Raw genomic sequence first — 19,376 nt, 5'->3', positions numbered from 1 at the left:
GGGGGGTCCGCTGGGCCGCGAGCCGGGGGGTCCGGGGGGCCGGCAGTGCTGGGCGGGCCAGGGGTGGTGGGCCGGGGCCGGCACCCCAGGGCCCGAGCCGACCCACGCTGGAGCCGCCGGGGGGCCAGCCTGGGCCGCGCCTCCTCCCCCCACACCGCCCCTTACCTGCTACAGGCTTCCCGCGACTCAAATGTTCGCGGGAAGCAGGGGAGGGGGCGGAGACTTTGGGAGGGGGCAGAGTTGGGGCGGGGGCGTGGGCGGGGCTGGGGGCGGGGCCGGGCCCCTGGGGGTGTCCTCCATTTGGAGGCACAAAATATGGTAACCCTAGTATTGTCTCATAGTTTCCTTGTGCTCCCTGTCAGTCTGCCTGTAGCCACCTGTTGGCTTGTGTCTTATTCTGAGATTGAACATTTTTTGGGGGGGAAGGGCCTGTCCTTTTGTTCTGTGTTTGTAAATTGCCTAGCACAGTTGGGTCCTGGCCCTTCTGGGGACTATGGTAATATAATAGAATCCGAGCAACATGGCTCGCAAACATCAGGTCTGATCAGAGTGACTGGATATTTGTGCAAAACCTGAAACCAAATAAAGCTGATTGTCAATCTGGGGCTGAAATGGCCTACTCTGGAGGGAAATTGACCCCACGGGGAATAATAAATACCCCTCGGATCTAAGATTCAAGAGAAACTCAACATGCAGAGACTCCAAAGTGTAATGGAATTCAGACACCGCAAGGCGTGTTGGATTATGTCAGCGAGTTCACCCCCAGATATGGAGCTACAAGTCACCTAAGAAAACTCCTTCAGAATGGTATGGCAGGGGCACGGATGCCACAGCATGCAAGAGTGCAAGGCTCTAAAGTATTTACGGACATCAGTGACCCACAGGAAGACACCGTTCGCCACAGATGCTTCAAAAGGAGGTCGGGGAGCTGTGTTGCTACAGAGACAAGAGCCTGAGTGGCTGCCCATAGCACAGGCTGTGAGTGAGGACAGTGGCAGTGGACCCACAAGACACAGATGCGCAAGACTTTACAAACAGCTGTACAGAATGTCGTGATTTTTCTCTCTGGTCATAGCTTCGAAGCTGAATCTGCCCATACCTCCTGAAAGGACTTTGGAGAAGCATCACCAAGGATGCAGCAATTACTCTCTAAAGAGGAAGGATGGTCCAGTGGTCAAACCACCAGCCTTTTTAGCCACCCAAGCCCTCTCCTCTGGACCAAGCCTGCCCTGACTTTGCCTTGCAGCTTAATAGTAGCTGTACCCCAGTCCCTCTGAAGTGTTCTCCTGTCATATCCAGGCCATGACACTGGCTACGCACAGAAATACCATGTCTGCTGCCCCCAAAGGAACAGCACACCCCAGTTTGTAAGATTTGGCTCCAGGCCAGCACGTTAAATATATCTCAGTGCTGTGGTGGTAAGTACAGTGAGATGAGATTTATTCTTGTTTTCAAAGAATCAAGCGATAGTGAGTAAGAACAATGGAAACAAATGGTTGCATGTAAACTGAAGTCATAACATGCTTTCTAGAAACTAATGATTAGGTTAACCACTGAAGCTTCTCATCCAAGTCTCTTGCAGCATCTTCAACCAAGGTTGGCCGAGATCCTGTTTTCATGAATGTAAATACTATGTAAACAGGCAGTACATCTGTCCATATACGTCACACAATATTAATAATCAGTCTGACTTAAGCTTTCACTTAAGACCTCACAGGACAGTCTTTGGCTTGTATTGCTCAGCCATCCTTAGTGACCTGTATTCTCTGCCTGTTGCTTCTGTTTTGATGCTGCCCCGTAATTACTCTCACCACTGAGAAGATGAGAGGAATTGGAATCCCAATGCCAGCGCAATTTACTTGCAGCAAAAGAAAACATTACAGCCCAAGTGCCAGGATATTCCAGCAGGTAGGCCCTTAGCAACCAGCCCTTCTCACGCCCACTACAGGAGATGGCCCTCCTCCAAGGGGAGCTAGAAGGTATCTTGTTGCCGGGTGGATCATGGCTGGGGAGTTAGGGTTACAGGGCTGGTTAAAGGGCCGTCGCGGGGGTTGGAAAACCTTCTGAGATCAAAGCGGGCTCCACCTCTGAGCTCAGGGGTGGAACTTTCTCACTGACCTTATTTTGGATTTGGGGAGGACCCTACTTTGAGACCTTGCTTGAAGTGCCAGTGTGGGGCTGTGGAGAGCACATCACTTTGACGGAACTGGGATGTTCTCTCTTGGAGACAGCTATAAAAACATCTCCCAGTGGGGGAGCCTTTGCTGATTTTAACTGGGGCACCTTGTTGTTTTTGGCGGGGGGAGTGAAATTGCCCTGGGGAATTGTGAATTCTCACCCAACCCAAACTGGCTCTGCTTCTGGAGCCCTGATGGGGGTAGGGTGGAGATAAGTAAACAGGAACTGAGCAGAGAGTGGGCAGGAAATTCTGTGGCAAGGCCGTGGGGGCAGGGAGTGCTGAGTGGCTACCGCGCTGTTGGGATACAGCAGGATGAGCCAGCTGTGGTCTGGGGAATAGGTCCAGAGAGCAGCCTGACCATGTGGTTCTGATGAGCACATGGGGCCAGGCCCCTGGTCAGTGACTACGAGGGGCATCTGTGTGGTGCTGTCTGTGTCCTGTGGGAGTGGGCAGCACAGGTGTGGCTGCTACAGTCAGCGAGCAGGGGACGGGACTGGCAAAACCCATGGTCGAGGGTGTGATTTGTGGATCAGATGCAGAGGTGCCTGGGCTGGCACCAGCAGCACAGAGACAGACACCAAGCTCCACAGAGAACCGGACTAGGCATGCCACAGTGCAGAACCTGAGGCTGGGGGGGCTTGGGGTCACAGTATGCTACTGACCAAGGGCTGGTACAGATCCAAGGAGCATGACCTGATGATGGCATTGGTGATGCCTGGTGAATTCCACACACTCTCCAGGCAGGGAGAGGGGTCTGCACCCCACGGTGAGGGGGAGCCTGGAACCCAGGACTAGTCCACGGAGCCCCCACCTGGCTGCAGTGTCGCCTGCTCTTGCGGCATTGTTGTGAGTGACAATGATGCAAGAAGCTCCAGCCCTCCAGCGAATGAGGCTTCTGCTTGGCCATCTGCCCCGCTTGCCGGCCTCCTGGGGCAGAATAACTTCCACTCCACAGCGTGCTCTTTCCCGGCCCCTTCCTAGCAACCGGAAGCTGTTCTTGGGGGTGGGGGAGGGAGATTAAAGAGCCCAGCACTCAGGGTGGCTCTGCCCCCTCTTCCCCCATCCTGTGAGCAATGGGGACAGGATGGTGTTTCTGAAACCTCCTTGCTCAGGCAGCTGCATGGAGGGGGTAGGGAGGTGAAGAACTTCTGGAGATTCCCCCCTGCCGGGAAGGGGGAGGGGATGCTGCTGCAGCCCCCCCAGGCCTGGCAGAGCTGGAGGGCTGAACTAAGTGGCGGTGGGTGCTGAAGGAGGCTGAATTGGAGGCATTAGCTATGGGAGACTGAGCTGATGGGGGTGGGGTGCTAAACTCCCTCACCCTGGGAGCCCCTGTGGGTTCTGCAGCTGGGGCTTGGGCATGCCACCAGCTGCAATCAGCTGGGATTGCACTTGTGCAACTGGTGAGATGATTGAGCCCTCCAGTCCATTGTAATGCCGAAGCCAACCCTTTTAGTTGTATGTCTGCACAGCACCTAGCACAATGAGATCCATGACTAGGGTCCATTGCTACTGCAATACAAATAATCTATATAGTCACCTGTCTCTGTGTTGCTCTGAAGTCTACACTGTCTGAGTCGGGGTGAAATGATGGCCACAGCTATAAGCATGGCTGAGAGCAATTTGTTTGGAATATCCCCAGGTTCAATTGCCCCTGCGAATCATGGTCTGGTACCAATCCAAATGTGCGGTGTACACTTACAGCAAGGCATGTACCTATGCCATGTCAAGACTCCTTGACCCTTGTGATATCAGAGGTAACTCAACCAATCACCGTCTTACTTCTCAGCTAATTTGCATGTGACCATTTCATTGGTTGTATAAGGCAGACTGCACAGCGGGTGGATTACTTGGCTCAGCTGCCACACCTGTGTGACATCACAGGTTTACAGCTACTAGTAAATAATACACTGAGAGGGATTTCTCGAACACCCCTCCCCCACCCCCATTTTGTTGTCACTGAGGTTTAGAGGAGTCTGGGGTCTACTCTGATCACCATGCTGATATCACTCCAGCAAATCTATCCATTTTAGGATTTTATCCCCTCACGGTATCTGAGCACCTTGCATGTAAAATCCGTAGCAGCAGCCAAGTCCCTAGGGGACTTCAGAGAGTCTGACTTTTCTTTTTGTTTGGGGTAAAAGGGCATGCACCCTATGGCTTCATGTTTCCTACTAGCTAGCCTGGCCTGCTGTTGTTGGTCTAGGATCCAGATTGGCGCCCCCACTTGTAAACACATTGGTCCATCCTTTGTATTTGCAAATACCTTTTCATTGGTGGCTCTGTGAATGCTTTTAAAATACTCACTAAGCTCTGGTCTACATGACAGACCTATAGCGGTTTCAGTTGGGTGTGTGAAAAATCCAAGCCTCTGAATGACTTGGTGCTCTACTGACCTAATCCCCCTGGGTAGACCATGCTATGTTGGTGGAAGAGCTGCTCCTGCCCCCATAGCTACCGCCTCTCAGGGAGGTGGATTAAGTACATCGAGGGGACAGTGCTCTCCTGTAGGTGCAGAGAGTCTGCATTAAAACACTACAGCAGCACAGCTGCATCTCTGCAGCTCCACCAATGCAGTGTTTGAATGTAGACATGCCCTAAGCCTGTGAGCCATGTCAGTAAAATTCTCCTCCTTTCAAAGGTGGAGAAACCGAGGCTCAGAAAAGTTGAGACTACCTGGAAGTCTCAGAGGGAGCAAGTAGCAGCCCCCAAGTAAGGGGTGACTAGAATGCTGGGCACTGTTGTCGTTGGAATAGACCCACTTTCTGCTCAGTATAAACAACCTCCTGAGGATACCCAACCTCTGCAAGCCGTTCCCTGATTCGCTGAATCCCTTTCTATCCCCAGTCAGGGGCCATCATGGACACAAGCTCCTTTCCAAATCGCTTTCAGTTGGCTCTCTGGAAAAATCAGATGCTTCCCCCCGCCCCCCCCACATACACACTTTAAGGAGATAATAATTCTTGAGATCATTGTCTGGTGAAGCATCCGCACAATCAGCAAGGCTCAGCCACTGAACTGCTGGCGGGGTGCAGAATGTGAATCTGGATCAGCTACACAGCCAGCCCACAGCCCCTGTCCCTCCCTGAGCAGATTCAGCAGTGGGTGGCTGTATTTTTGTTGTTGATTGCTCACAAAAGAACCGTCAAGGATGCTGTTCTAAGCTGAGTATCCATGACACCCTCGCTAACATCTCTGCATAGGAGCCCTTTAAAAAACACTGGTCCCATTTCGCAGCTTTCAGTCACAGAAAAACCATTCTGTGCTTTCTTGACCAATTGCTTAAAATCCAAGGCTGAGGGTGCAGAGCAGGGGAGGGCTCCCCACCAGTCATCTGTTTGGGGTTTTTTGGGAGGAGAACAGTGATGCTGTCATACTGGAAAAAATCCACACATTCCCTCCAAGGACCACTATTGGGAATAAATGCTGGAAGCGGTTCCACTTGAGCAGATGGCTGAAAAGCTTTGGCTGAGAAATAAATTGACTATGACGGTCTGAGGGCCAATCACAGATGGATGAAATTCTAGTGATGTCCCCAATGTCCTGAACAGAGAAGGTTCTCTTCATTTCCCCATTGTGCTAAAAAGCCACAGCAGGATTTTTAATATGAGCTGAGGAGATGTTTTATGGAGAGAGGTGCAGAGGCGGTTCTCCTGTCCCCACCTCCCATGCGGGGGCTTAGCATTTCCTGGATGATCGCATGACCATGGGTACCTCCCCAGGGGGGCTGCGATTCCCAGCTTGCATGGTCGTCCCCCTGCTAGCTGTTGTGGAGCTAGCATCTAAAAATCACAGTTACTGAGTACATTTCCAAAGGGCAGGTGCAATTGTTCTCAGGGCAGCTAGCTCAAGGGACCGTCCATGCTGCCACCGACACACAGCTCTCTTTAGCCGCTAGCTCAAGGAGAGCTAGCGCAGATACCTCTAATTGAGCTGGGACTCCCAGCTCAAATGTAGCCATCCTCTTAGAGGAGCTGTGTGACTCAGCTGCCTCCAGCACAAATGTGGGTGAAAGGCATGATCTGAAATGGGGTGAAGGGAATGTCTCTCCACAAAAGTGAAAGATAGAAATGGCAGCCCTGTTCCCCAGGCTGCTTACCCCTCCTTACTCCTGGCCTATCTACAATTGCTGTGTATACAGCTACTCCTGCTATGGAGAAGTCATATTGACTCTAATAGAAAATGAGATCTTTTCTATTGGATTTTTCTAAGCCCTCCCCTGCTTTCAGCCCTCTCCAGCCCTCAGCTTCAGCTCCCCAGTTTATAGCCAGCAGGTAATTTCCCCCTGCTGCTTTCTCCTGCCTTCCACCTTCTCTGGCCCTGGCTTTCTTGCTGCTCTTTGCATTCAGCCTCCCTCCCCCAGGAAATGCTTTCTGGCTATGGCAGCTCTCCTCTCCTGCCAGTCTCCTGGTCCCAGGCAGCCCTGGCTCACTGGGTCTGAGATTCTCCCTGATCTTCTGTAGCCCTAGGTCCTGCCCAGCCCTCTTAATTGACCAAACTGGGAGCACTTGTTCTGGCCCAGGGGTGCTCGTCCTGCTTCACTTTCTGGGGCCAGCTGCCCTGTGACAGCCTTTGCAAGGATTGAGATGCTTTTTGCAAAAGATCGTTAGGACTCATAAAACCCCTATGAGGTACAGCAGCAGTTAAAAGAACGGCTGGAAACATTGGATGAGAGAGCAATTGAAGGGATTTAGGTGTAACCCTGCCGCCATGTGAAGCCAGCAGCAACAAGGGCCGGATTCAATATCTAGGGGTTCCTTTTCACCAATACAACACAAAACCGGCTCGAGCCCCCACCCAGTGACCTGGGACAATTGCACACCACACTCTGGGTGCCTCTAAGAGGCAATACTTCCCCTCTCGCAAGCACGGAGTCTGAGTGTAGCAAAAACTTTTAATAAAAGGAGGGAAGTAACTCAACATTAATTTGGGAAAACACCACAACTAGGGTTCATAAACATAACCCACCCTCAAATAAGTTGGGCAGTGTCCTTTTCCCCTCAGGTTCTTAAGTCCAGCAACACAAAAGTCCCTTTAATGTGCCCATCCCTTCTCTGTACCCCACTCACAGTTGCTAACCTTGGCCAGTGCAGCCCCAGAGTTCAGAGGTTCATCCACAGAGTTCACCTCCCACCCTGTGTGTGTGTGGCGGGGGTGGGGGGCGGGTAAGGAGGCACCTTAAACTCTCCACTGCTCTGGCACATGTTCATCGCCCCAATGGCTGATTGCCGTGCCTCTCTGCTCTGGCCCTCTCCACCAGCATCCCTGTTAGCCGCTTGCCACGCCTCTCCACCAGCCACCTGGCTGGCCACTCGCCAAGATGTCTTCAGGGCCCCACGCTCAACACAGTTAGTAGGGGAGCCTCACTGCTGGTGCACACTGGGCAGTTTCTTGCAATAAAGACACTGTCACAAAGTAAGTCTAATACTTAGACCTAGGTATCAGTGATTTCAGCGCTGCCGCATGTAATGAGACTCTCAATTGAATCAAAACTAGCTCTTTTATTATACCATGGCGAGAGACAGCGTCAGATGGTGTCCAGGACCCTTAAACAGGGCCCACACCACCAAGTGCAAGTGTCATTTGCACCGCAGTGGCTACAGTTCTATTTTTAGTTCACTAGTGTGACTTTATTGACGTGAACTGTGACTGTATAGATCATTGTTGCAACCAAGGTCCTATAGTTGCACAAATCTTTTATAAAGGAGGTCAAGTAAGGTATCTATGGAAAGGTTGTAATTTGTTGGTTACAACTGTGCTGTCTGTATGTTTGTATCATTTTTGTATTTGAAGTTATGAATATTGGCTATGTACTTGTATCTCAATGTGTTTGATTCTAAGTAGCCTCAGTGAAGCATTTGGTCAGCTTCTTGAGAAAGGACTATTCTCAGTAAGTGCCCAATCAAGAAACACTTAACTGACAATGGACTTTGGGAGATGCCAATCTAACATGTAAACAATGGCGTCGGCCTGCAAAAAGCTGAATCATTCCTGGACATGTGACTTGCCCAAATGGCTACAAACTCCATCTTGTTGGTGTGATTTTGCACTGAAGAACAATGGGGTTTCTGCCCACAAGAAAGAGAATATAAAAGGCCCTGGAAGCCCCTCCATTTTGTCTTCAGCTGGCACAAGAGATGGCTTCTCCACCCCAAAGAGATGCCTGAAAGAAACTGGGACAAAGGACTGTATCTACGGGGGGGTGAGTGATTGCTGGACCCAGGCCAAAAACCACAACGTTGGTCTGAAAAGGATTGGGCCCAGTCTGTGAAAGAAGCTTATTGGGATATCTCTGAGTGTGAGATTTACCTGTATTCAGTTTCATACTGTATTAGGCTTAGACTTGTGTGTTTTGTTTTATTTTGCTTGGTAACTAACTTTGTTCTGTCTGTTATTCCTTGGAACCACTTAAATTCTACTTTTTGTACTTAATAAAATCACTTTTGCTTATTAATTAACCAGAGTAAGTAAGTAATGCCTGGGGGAGCAAACAGCTGTACATATCTCTCTATCAGTGTTCTAGAGGGCAGACAATTTATGAGTTTACTCTGTATACGCTTTATACAGAGTAAAACGGATTTATTTGGGATTTTGATCCCAGTGGGAGCTGGGTGTCCGGGTGCTAGAGACAGGAGCACTTGCTAAGCCGTTTTCAGTTAAGTCTGCAGCTTTGGGGGCATGGGTCAGACCCTGGGTCTGTGTTGCAGCAGATTAGCATATCCGGCTCAACAAGACAGGCTTCTGGAGGCCCAAACTGGCAGATAAAACGGGCTCAGAGGTAGTCTTAGCACATCAGGTGACAGTCCCAAGGGGGTCTCTGTGATCGGACCCATCATAACTAGCTCAGTCAGAGCTAGTATAGGTATATCTCGCTTGAAGAATAGACATACCGTCTCCACCCATTTTTCCATTATACTTAATGGAAGATGTGTTGGAATCCCTGAGGCTGCTTTGAAAGTGTCAACCCCTGCTTTCTAGAGATGAGTTCTATGGGTGACTTTGAAACTAGCTGATATTTAGAACTAAACAAAAGCTGCAAAAACACCTCCCCTAGTAATCAGCTGGCTTTTTTGTGCTTTTTTTACCCCCTCAAAAATTACCTTTCTCTGGGTTCTCACCCATTTTATGTTTTCCATGAATACTAGAGTGAAAAAGGTCATTGTCAGGAATAGGTTCCCCCTGCCATAAAAACAAACAAACAAAAAACCCAGCAAATCTTAAGCAAAATATTTGCAGAAAGAACACTCCAAGATTTGTAATTGCAAGTATTCCCACTGAAAACCCAATTCTAAGAACTCCACCCATGCATGCCAGGAACAGACACTGGACAAGGTCACATGCCTATCACTCAGCTTTACTTTTGCATACTGAATTCGTGCTGTAGTGGTGATGCACCTGGCAGTGCATGCCTCATGAAAGAAGGATCACAGCCAGCCTGGCTGGAGAGTGCTGCAGGAGTTTGGGGGAGCACTAGTCTTATACAGGAGAGTATTTTGTTAATTAAGTCTAGGCTTGTAGAATGTGTTACAATTTTATTTATATGTAACTCTTTGTTTCCAATTCTTCTACTTGAATCTCTGGGCTTTGTTACATAGACTTGATTTCACTATAAATGTATCTTAAGAGCTGTGTGAAAGCAGAGCGGTGATCTGAGGTGCAACTGGTGAGCTGGGATGTGCTGCTGCTTTGGAAGCAGCAAATTGGTAAATACTGTGAGTGTCCAGTGGACTGGGGGCGACACTCCTGGGAGATGCTCAGGGGTTGGAATGTGCCTATCCCTAACCTGCGCAGTGACAGTGGGTCTGCCAGGTCTAGAGGGGAGTGCTTGTGTTGCCCATGCCCAGGGGAGTCAGGGAGTAGGTGGTAGCAAGGTACCTTGTAGCCCTCAGTACCCTGGCAGGTGTCACAACTCCCATTGAATGCCATGGAAGTTAGGAGCCTAAATACATTTTGGAGGAGCTGGGCTTCATTCTCTTCCCTATCAGCATCTGTCCTTACCACTGCCTGATTATTAATCATGTTTATTATGGTAGAGCCCAGGGACCCACAAAGATCTGGGCTCACCATGCAAGGTGCTGTACAAACACAGGCTAGCACATAGATTTGTAAGCTCATTGGAGCAGGGACTAACTGGACAAGACTGACAAAGAGGAGAGAGTATGGAGATAACTGATAAGCAGAATCACCATTTGATATTAACCTTTCCTGGCATGTTTATCTGATTGCTAGCCCTGTTGATTATTTTTATTCCCCCTGACAATCAGGGAGCCCTAGCAGGCCCCTTAAGAGCGATGGGAATGGGGGGGGGGGACTGAGAGCATGCGGGAGCAGCTCCCAAGGGCCTCAGGAAATGAAAGCTCTGGTTGGAGGGGAGGGGGGGGGTAACAGGCTCTGGAATGTGAATGTCTCTGACATTTGAATCGACGAGAGTCCCAGTTCTGTCTGAAGCTCCAGTTGTAACATGTAAGCACTGCCCCCATCTTATTCTCCAGAGATTTACACCTACTGTTTAACTACACGTCTTTGAGTGACACATCCCTCCAAGTATCCCTCTGCTAGAGCGACTGCGGAGAAGAGCACACATTCTTTGGATAGGAAGCACAGCACTTGTCACATCCTGCCCCTTCCTGGGCACACACCTTGTTCAACCCTTGTGTCTCTGGGGCATTAGTGTACCCCTTTTACCCCACAGCTTCCTTGCTGGATGCCGGCTTCTGAATGTTGGGCCATCCTAGCTGCTTTTCCTAGCTGTTTTGGGTGCCCTGCCAATCTCCTCTTTGAACCTCACTGATTGATTATACCTCCAACTTCTGGGTTTGAAAAACCACTACACTTTAATTTCACCAGAGTAAACATAACTGTGTTCAGCAACCTTCTACTTCTCGCTCCCCGGATGGAAGGCCTAATGCTACGACTGCCCAGCAGAGCTTCCATTCCTGCTCACAGCTGAGCTCCTCTACCCTCCCCCTGTGATCTTCCCCAAGGCTCCAACCTGCCATCTTTCAAACCCTCCACAGTGCCAAATGGGCAGCCTGGGTGAAGCTTCCATCCAGCCACCCCATTCTCCGTGCACCCAGCCTGGGGGTTCTTTTTGGTCTATGTCCCACAATGTACCCCCTCATGCAACTTCCCTTACCACTTATCCTAGAGCCATTTTCTATCATACAGCTGTGAGTTAACATCGGCCCTTCTCAGATACACTTGTGGGTGTATGGGGTGTTTGTGTCCTAAAACCAACAAGCCTCAGCAGAGAATAGCTCAAGCCCCAGCAAACTAAAGGTGGATACAGCCAGTATGCAATGGATTTCAGCATATTCCACATGACCTACAGCATTTGGGACATGGTTCTTGGCTCTAGTGCTGCTGTTTTGAGATCTGCCACATTGTAGGAAACAACAATCATGGCGAGGGGTACGGGACATAAGCAAAAATAAAGAAATTTCAATTAGGGCATCATAAATGTTTCCAAGTTCATAGCAAAGAGGCTTCAGAGCATCAATGTGACTCTCCCATCTTGTCTGACTAAGTGGTTTCACAGTTAGAGAATTCACATGGCGAGTTAGAATCCCCCAACAGCGTGTTGAGCCTGAGAAAAACACATAAACACCTTGCACCAGGTCAAAGAAACTGCTTGCCTCCAAACAGCATCTAGCAGCATCATTGATGACCAAATTCAGAGAATGCGCACTGCAAGGAACGAAAAAGGCCCTAGGATTGATTTCCATCATTCTCCTTTGCACACCATTGTCTTTACCCTTCATATTACTCCCATTATCATAGCCTTGGCCATGTAAGTTTTCAACAGATGATGACATTGTTTCAAGCTCTTGTACAATAGTTTCAGTCATAAATGCTCCAGTCGGCTCCTTCAGTGGTACAAAACCCAAAAAATGTTCCTTTATGAGCACTTCAACATTGTCTTCGTCTGCAAACTTTTGCATAGCCACAAAACGAATGATCATCATCATTTGTTCAATATGACTCACATCTGGTGTACTGTCCAGTATTATTGAAAAGTATTTTGCAAAATGGGCAGCTTCTACAATTTTATTTTTAATGGCATTTTCTAGGATTTGAATCAGTTCATTCTGCATATTTTTTTCCTAAGTAATGAACCTGTGTTTCTTGATTAGTTATTTTATGTAGATGCTCCTTCATGACTGGATCAGACAAAGCTAGGTATTCAACAAATTTTAAAAAGTTTCCATTACTTGGAGTGTATAATTGTTCATTTCTACCACGGCCAGGAATGCCAAATTTTGCCCACTGAGAACTCTCACTAAAGCAATCAGACGCTCTAATATTTGTTGCCAATATTCTTCTTTTTCCTTGATCACACGTAAATTTTCCTTTTTTCAATCGTAATTCAAGTTCTTTCCAATTTTGAAAACATTCCAAATGTTCTGTACTTCTTTCATGTGAAGAGAGAATTGAAGATATGTTTTTCCAGTCCTTCGAACCATTTTCAGTAAGTGATGTACCAACTGCTTGATTTCTAAACAACTTGCAGCAAAAGCAAAACACAGAGTCCTTCGACACTGAATATCGTAACCAGTTTTGATGAATTTCTTCCCCATTAATGAGTTTCCTCTTGTAATGCTGAGCAGAGAATTTTCTTTTATTTCCATTCTTAGGGAAGGGAAATTCATGAACTTGTTCAGGTCCATGTTCCACTAGAATTTGCCATACACCGTCATCACATCTGGGCCATGAAGCTGGGTCTCCATACTGTAACTTGTTTGTAACTTCCTCATCCTTTCTTCCTTCTACTTCATTTACTTCAATTTCTGCATGTGTCTCTGAAGGTGAATAAATTTTCTCCACTTCCATATCAGTCTGATGCTGTGAGCTGCCTTCATCTAGAAGTAAGTTTCCATCATCTTGAGTTTCCAAACTGCTTTTTTGTGGATGTGAGCTACCCTCATCTCCAAGTAATATACCTTCATCTTGATGTTCCAAACTGCTTCCAAGCAGATGTGAGCTAACCTCCTCTCCAAGTAAAATTCCTTCATCTGGATGCTGTGAACTGCTTCCATCTTTATTTGAATTAAAGAGAAGATATTTCAGGGAGGATCTCTGCTGTTTTGCTTGGTCCTTTTCCTTCTCAGCCTTTCATTTATGATACTCAGCTCCTGAGGGTTTTTTTCCCTCTTTCTGCCATGGGGCATTTGAATATTGTTATGTACTGTGCTCCTGACTGCAAACATTATAGCGTTAAGGATGGCTGACACACCCACCACATGGTTGGTGATTTAAACCACATTGCAGCCATCCCAACATGTCTTTTCACTGCTTAAAGGTTCAATGATTAGTAACATACACTCACTTACCTATTAAAACAGTTAGTTACAGTGTTTACATGGAAACAAAATGACCTTTTTCGACATTATAACCCAACACCGGTTGTTTGGAAAGTAATCCCCTTCCTCATGGTTACCCACTTGGAGTTTTCAGAGTAGCAGCCGTGTTAGTCTATATCCGCAAAAAGAACAGGAGTACTTGTGGCACCTTAGAGACTAACAAATTTATTAGAGCATAAGCTTTCGAGGAGTACAGCCCACTTCTTCGGATGCATATAGAGTGGAATAAATATTGAGGAGATATATATACACACATACAGAGAGCATAAACAGGTGGGAGTTGTCTTACCAACTCTGAGAGGCCAATTAAGTAAGAGAAAAAAACTTTTGAAGTGACAATCAAGATAGCCCAGTACAGACAGTTTGATAAGAAGTGTGAGAATACTTACAAGGGGAGATAGATTCAATGTTTGTAATGGCTCAGCCATTCCCAGTCCTTATTCAATCCTGAGTTGATTGTATCTAGTTAGCATATCAATTCCAGCTCAGCAGTCTCTCGTTGGAGTCTGTTTTTGAAGTTTTTCTGTTGTAATATAGCCACCCGCAGGTCTGTCATTGAATGACCAGACAGGTTAAAGTGTTCTCCCATTGGTTTTTGAGTATTATGATTCCTGATGTCAGATTTGTGTCCATTAATTCTTTTGCGTAGAGACTGTCCGGTTTGGCCAATGTACATGGCAGAGGGGCATTGCTGGCACATGATGGCATATATCACATTGGTAGATGTGCAGGTGAACGAGCCCCTGATGGTATGCTGATGTGATTAGGTCCTATGATGATGTCACTTGAATAGATATGTGGACAGAGTTGACATCGGGCTTTGTTACAAGGATAGGTTCCTGGGTCAGTGGTTTTGTTCAGTGATGTGTGGTTGCTGGTGAGTATTTGCTTTAGGTTGGGGGGTTGTCTGTAAGCGAGGACAGGTCTGTCTCCCAAGATCTGTGAGAGTAAAGGATCATCTTTCAGGATAGATTGTAGATCTCTGATGATGAGCTGGAGAGGTTTTAGTTGGGGGCTGAAGGTGACAGCTAGTGGTGTTCTGTTATTTTCTTTGTTGGGCCTATCTTGTAGGAGGTGACTTCTGGGTACTCGTCTGGCTCTGTCAATCTGTTTTTTCACTTCAGCAGGTGGGTATTGTAGTTTTAAGAATGCTTGATAGAGATCTTGTAGGTGCTTGTCTCTATCTGAGGGATTGGAGCAAATGCGGTTATATCTTAGAGCTTGGCTGTAGACAATGGATCGTGTGGTGTGTCCTGGATGGAAGCTGGAGGCATGTAGGTAAGTGTAGCAGTCAGTAGGTTTCCGGTATAGGATGGTATTTATGTGACCATCGCTTATTAGCACAGTAGTGTCCAGGAAATGGACCGCTTGTGTGGATTGATCTAGGCTGAGGTTGGTGGTGGGATGGAAATTATTGAAATCATGGTGAAATTCCTCAAGGGCTTCTTTTCCATGGGTCCAGATGATGAAGATGTCATCAATGTAGCGCAAGTAGAGTAGGGGCATTAGGGGACGAGAGCTAAGGAAGCGTTGTTCTAAGTCAGCCATAAAAATGGCATATTGTGGGGCCATGCGGGTACCCATAGCAGTGCCGCTGACTTGAAGGTATATGTTGTCCCCAAATGTGAAATAGTTGTGGGTGAGGACAAAGTCACAAAGTTCAGCCACCAGGTTAGCTGTGACATTATCGGGGATACTGTTCCTGATAGCTTGTAGTCCATCTTTGTGTGGAATATTGGTGTAGAGAGCTTCTACATCCATAGTGGCCAGGATGGTGTTTTCTGGAAGATCACCGATGGATTGTAGTTTCCTCAGGAAGTCAGTGGTGTCTCGAAGATAGCTGGGAGTGCTGGTAGCGTAGGGTCTGAGGAGAGAGTCCATATAACCAGACAAGCCTGATGTTAGGGTGCCAATGCCTGAGATGATGGGGCGTCCAGGATTTCCAGGTTTATGGATCTTGGGTAGCAAATAGAATACCCCTGGTCAGGATTCTAGGCATGTGTCTGTACAGATTTGTTCCTGTGCTTTGTCGGGGAGTTTTTTTAGCTGATGGTGTAGTTTCTTTAGGTAATCCTCAGTGGGATCAGAGGATAATGGCCTGTAGAATGTGGTGTTAGAGAGCTGTCTAGCAGCCTCTTGGTCATATTCCAATTTATTCATGATGACGACAGCACCTCCTTTGTCAGCCTTTTTGATTATGATGTCAGGGTTGTTTCTGAGGCTGTAGATGGCGTTGTGTTCAGCATGGCTGAGGTTATGGGGCATGTGATGTTGCTTTTCCACAATTTCAGCCTTTGCACGTTGACGGAAGCAATCTATGTAGAAATCCAGACTGTTGTTTTGACCGTCCGGAGGAGTCCACGCAGAATCCTTTTTTTTGTAGTGCTGGTAGGGGGGATTCTGTGGGTTAGTATGCTGTTCAGAGGTATGTTGGAAATATTCTTTGAGTCAGAGACGTCGAAAGTAGGATTCTAGGTCACCGCAGAACTGTATCATATTCATGGGTCTGGAGGGACAAAAGGAGAGGCCCCGAGATAGGACAGACTCTTCTGCTGGGCTAAGAGTATAGCTGGAAAGATATTGCTGGGTGGGTTAAGGGAACTACTGTTGTGGCTGCTTGGAGTGTGATGTCATCACTTTCATAGTCTATTAAGCATTAACACTGTTACTTTTCTTTTATGGACCTTATTTATTACATGTGAACCAGTTATAACAAAGAAAAGTTCATAATTATATAGCCCAATAATAACGCTAAGGTTTAATAACGCATAAAGATAGTCACATTTTGGATTTATAATGCTGAAAGATGTTATTCTTTATTTTTTGGCACCAAGAAACACAATTTTCCACAGTATTCGCTTGATTCTTAACTATCTACCTGTGACGTGTTTTAAAATGACTGTTTGACATGTATCAACTCGCGATATCTCCGCTCTACATGAATTTCCGGCTATGTGACCTTGATGTATATTCGAGTGAGGAGTCACTAGCATGGCAGCTCTTGCCGCTGGCGGATGTGTTTCATTGTGGCTGAGTTATTGCGTATCAAAGTTGCGGAGTGGGTCATCTTGACCCTATGTCACAAATTGAAAAAAAAAATTGCTAAAATATTATTTATTTTTGCAGTAAATAAAAGATTTGACATATTAATAAATTCTCAGAAATGTAGAGAAATGAATTATAATTCATATTCCCTCCATACACGCACAGGAATTGAAATACTGACATCTTCGTTATTTTATTTGTTTTTTTTTTTAAATCTTTTCTGTTGTTTTTTTTTCAAATTTGATTTTTTTCCTCAAATTTGGCACCCCATTTAACTCGGCACCCTAGGTGACTGCCTAGTTCACCTATATGGACCGCCCCTGAGTATGATAGACAGGATGTCTGCAAAGGAGGAAAAGCTTCACTTACCATCTCCTTATAGATGCTGCCCCCAGTGCCCTCTAACTGGCTGAGGGGGTCTGATTGCTTTGACAATGGATGGAAAGTGCTATAGAAGAGCTACTTATTCTTTTATTATTACTTGGTTTTAAAGCGTGGCTCTTCTTTTAAAAAGTGACTTAAAATGGCCGCCTCCCTGTCTTACTCAGCAGCTCTGCACCTGCTTAGAATATTCACTTTCAAATCTTCTTACTTCAGTTACTAAAGTCAAGTTTCACTGCCCTTTACTCCTGCTAACCCTGCCGAGCTGATGCAGCTGCTGAAGAATGAGCTGGGTTCTGTTCTGGCTTAGGCATCGTCAGCAGAAGGGTTAATTTTAAATCCAAGTTGTACAACCTGGGGCTGCGTAAACCAGAAATCCCCCAGCTCGACTCTAAGATCCCAGACTTGTTTTCAGTGCTGGAAAAAACCTCTCTTGACAAGTAAACTAAACAGAGTTGCTCTTGGGGTCACTGAGAAGCAGCCAATGGCAGTTTTACAGACCCCTTTTGCTGCAGATCTGCCCTTTAGACTCGTGGAGGAAAGTGAGGTTGCAGCACAATGAGGGCAGAAAGAGATTTCTAAATACAATAAAACATCCACCCTGGGCTATTGTATTGAGAGGGAAACTATTGTCACGTAAGCCAAATGTTTAACCTGCATGACAATGCCCTGAACGTACAGCTTGAGGTATTGTCCTGTATCTCCCTGTCCCCTTCTCCACCTGCAGGGCAATCAATATCTCTCTACTATAAGCCTCCGCTGAGGTCAATGTTTAGATGGGATTTTATCTATACTTGTGGGTTTAGTAACCATCCATTACATTGGGGTTTTCAATGACCAGCATTTCTGTGGACGAGGGGTCAAAAGTGTCCAGTGTTGGGCTAACTCTGCTCCTGGTGAAGTCACTGTCCAAGTCCATTGACCTCAGTGGAAGCTGAGGCTTCTGGAATCTTGCCCAGAACTTACCTATTGCAAAGTATGGACTAGGTTGGGTCTAGTGGAGATCCATTCGGCTGAGTGAGGGGGTGAAGGTAGCTTCATGCCCCTTTCTAGCCAGCCATGCCCTTCATGCCATCAGGTAAAACTGGAGCCATGGAAGGGACTGCAGTGGTCTGCAGCATCTGTCCCTGTTCTTGAATACGAATGCAGCAAGCACAGCAACCCCAAAAACCTACCGGAAAGGTGTGTGTGACATCATAAGTTATATGAGTTATGTGGCTCAAAGTTTTCATTGTTGCTTATGCGGGAAGATGACATTGCTCACCCCGTGGGTCTGCCGCAAGTGACAGTCAGCTCCGACTTGTGGCTATAAAAACGTTGTGCCCCATAGCAGCAAGCCACATCATCAGAGTGGATAGCTAACCAGAGAGGGGGACATGGGAGATGGATGAACCTGTGCTGAGTACCACCTCCAACAAGCAACCCCCTGACTCAATGTAACAATGCCTAGCTCTCGGAGAGCACTTTTCATCAGAAAAGCTCAAAGCATTTCACAATTTTGAACTTATTTATCCTCGCACCCCCACCCCTACCCCCCTGGAAGGCAAGGCAGTGCTGTTATCCCCTTTGGACAGGTGGGGAACTAATGTACAGAGAAGTTAGTTGACTTGTCCAAGGTCACACAAAATCTGGCAGAGCAGAGTTTCAAAGCTAGGTCTGCCACTAGGCCAATGGCTTAACAAGTGGCCTACTCTTTCTCTCTTCATCCTTATCCTTCATCTTCCTCGGCAACCACTTTAAAGCATCACCAAGGTTCCCAGTATAATTTTGTTCAGCCATTACTTAAAATCATTTGCATGAGGCAGCTAATTTTTGTTGAGCCCATGGGTTGCTGTTTAAGCCATATTTCACTGCATGCAGAAATATGCATTCACCTGTTAGGCCAGTGTGGCTTTGCAGCCAGCTTTGTAAATAGTCGTTATAACTAATAAATAAATATCATGCTAATGAAATGAGCCCTTTTTAAGATGCTTTAGGAGAAACCTGCAGTTGAATACAAAAGAGGCTGCAATCACTACCACAAATTGTGAATAGGTCTAAACAACTGCAGTGTCTTAAAACAAGGGTCCAATACTAAGTTGCCACCTTGACAGTCCAGTGACAGAGGAAGAGATTCTCAATGGCACAAATAGAATGTACCCAAATAATTGGGTGCCCAACTTCTGTTGACTTTCAAGGTGAGCTGAGTACCTGACTGTCCGCTGTGCTTTAGAAAATATCCCCCAGAGTATGGCTGGGATGATTCATCTCCCATTTACAGGCTGATCTAAAGCCCATTGGATCCAGTGGAAAGACTCCCCCTGACTTCAACAGACTTTGCATCAGGTCCTGAATGAATGACAAGAGAGACTTTGCGAGAGACAAGGTGTGTGAGGTAACATCTCTCATTGGACCAACTTCTGTTGGTGGAAGGG

The sequence above is a fragment of the Trachemys scripta genome, chromosome 8, assembly GCF_013100865.1.
Source record: "Trachemys scripta elegans isolate TJP31775 chromosome 8, CAS_Tse_1.0, whole genome shotgun sequence".
Taxonomy (NCBI): domain Eukaryota; kingdom Metazoa; phylum Chordata; order Testudines; family Emydidae; genus Trachemys; species Trachemys scripta.
Note: the sequence above shows the minus strand (reverse complement) of the source record.